This window comes from Chaetura pelagica, unplaced genomic scaffold, assembly GCF_000747805.2.
Source record: "Chaetura pelagica isolate M959 unplaced genomic scaffold, ChaPel_1.0 scaffold499, whole genome shotgun sequence".
Classification (NCBI taxonomy): domain Eukaryota; kingdom Metazoa; phylum Chordata; class Aves; order Apodiformes; family Apodidae; genus Chaetura; species Chaetura pelagica.
In genome coordinates, this window is record NW_009954615.1 from 252,612 (window position 1) to 254,711 (window position 2,100).

The 2,100-nt window shown below is 45.6% G+C and overlaps 1 protein-coding gene across 1 annotated transcript in view; it reads right to left on the minus strand.

Moving 5' to 3' along the window:
• The window catches only part of ZCCHC7 (zinc finger, CCHC domain containing 7), a 106,793-nt gene that overhangs the window by 16,218 nt on the left and 88,475 nt on the right, over window positions 1-2,100 (minus strand). The gene's annotated exons all lie outside the window — the stretch shown is intronic.

A 2,100-nucleotide genomic window follows, 5' to 3' on the forward strand; every position in this document is an offset into this window, starting at 1 on the left:
CCCCCCCACCCCTGCCCAAATAAAAGCCTGTTTTTAAAACACACAGGAAATAGCTTGAAAATCCAACTTCCCTTATTTAGATGGTTAACACTTGAAACAGTAAAAATTATTTAAATTATTGTATATCTTCACCCTTCAAACTAAAAGGAAAGAGAAGTGAAAATTTTTACCAAATCTGCAAGAATTAAAGCAAAGATCATCTTAATCCTTTCACTGAAAAGAGCTGCAATAATGCATATGACGGGAGGCATTTTGGCAATGGATCTCATAACGATCACACTGTTCTCTGTTTAATTAACTGCAGTTGTGGGGCATCACACAAATATCTATCAGGAGAGTTTGGGGTATGTTGGGCACAGGGGGCCTCACCTGGCCATTCTCTGTTGTGAAATTTCATTCCCTGCCTGTGTGGAGGGAGCTCCCTCCAGCCTCTCTCCAGCCCCTCGGCCACCAGGGCTTGTGGCAGAGCACTTGGTGCTGTCACACACCCCAGAACAGCAGCCCAGGCAGGCAGGGGACAGATAACCACTGATTTAGGTATGTAAAACATTAAAATATTCTTTCTCATCCCTTTAATTTCCACCCTCTGCTCTTCTTTTCCCAGTTAAAGGCAGGGCAGAAAAGATAGTGCTTTTGCAGAAAACAGAGTTCCTTAAATAGCAGTTAACGTGCACACTGAGGCCAGGGATTGTCTGGAGGATGCCACTTCTCAGAGACAGACACTGTGAGGAGGTTATTTGGAACACAAAATCAGAGAAATGGAAATTACTTGGTTCAGGCAGCCAAACTTTTTGTCTCCCCCCAGTCCCAGACTGCTTGCAGAAATGTATCAAAATGCGATTTATGGCCAAGATATAATCAGCCTTTAACCCTCATATTAAAGCAACTTTTATTTTCTGGGGAGGCAGATGGGGAAGAGCAAGAGGCAGATCGATGTGAGAGAAAGCCAGCCTGCCTCCCACCTCCGACGCGGTTTGGAGAGCGGCAGCTGGTGACTGGGCTGCTGGAGGTCAGAGCCACCCAAACCCTCCCCAGGTCCCCGGGGGATTTGGCAGCTTCCTGCTCCACCCTGGCAAGAGTGGGACACCAGCCTGGGGTATTGACCATGACCCTGGGACCAAAACCAGGCAGCAGCCACAGACTCTGGAAGAAAGAGCGACCGTGGCACCGTCAGCACAGGAGCGAAGACGCGCTGGTGTTCCACAGATAACGCTGCTCAACTTAAACTTCTCTGACAGACAAAAATCCCTAGTTATGGCAGTGCTCACACCTGGCCTGGGCTATTAGCTAAAACTCAGCATTTTGACAAGCCGGCAAACCCTAAACAGTATTTTTTTGGTAGATGTTACATTTTTATATAAGGTTATTGGAGCTGCTTCTTTTTCTGGTAATATTTTAAATACATTTTCACAGTAAAAATCGGGAAAGAGCTGTGTCCGGCACGCTTTCTTACTGAAAGCAATAGAAAATGCTTCATACTCATAAACTTATACTTCAGGATCTGAAATTCTGTTTTCTGCAAAATGCTATCAGAACTAATGCTGTCTGTTGTGATACATGGTTTCTTTGCAAAAGAAACAAATTTTGGGTTTAGGTTTCTGAATAGCTTCAAAAATACTTTATATTTGAAAGAGAACAATAATGTGGGACAAATCATAATTAGTAAATAGAAAATAAACAGATTGTAAAATACAATCCCAGGGACCCTCTGGACAGGATACAAACCACACAGATTTTCACCAGACCAACTGTGCAGGGCAGGCAGACATTTCGGAAGCGTCTCTGCCACAGAACAGCCCTTACAGAGGTGGTAGAGCTTGGGCTTGAGCAATGCAAGTAAATAATTTAAACCCAAAATATCTGCCAACTGTTGTCTGAGATCTGCCCTACCTCCTCCCCTGGCCAAGGAGGCCCCCATGCCTTTCCCAGGAATTCCTCACCAAACCAAGCACCACGAGGCACCTCTCCCCCAGGGCACACAGGGGTTGCCGTTGCACCCAGGCACTCGTTGTTTCCTCACACTCCACAGCGGGCAAAGTCCTCCTAGTCCTATGTTCATAACCCTGAAACATTGTGTTTCCTTCCCTGTGAAATACCCTG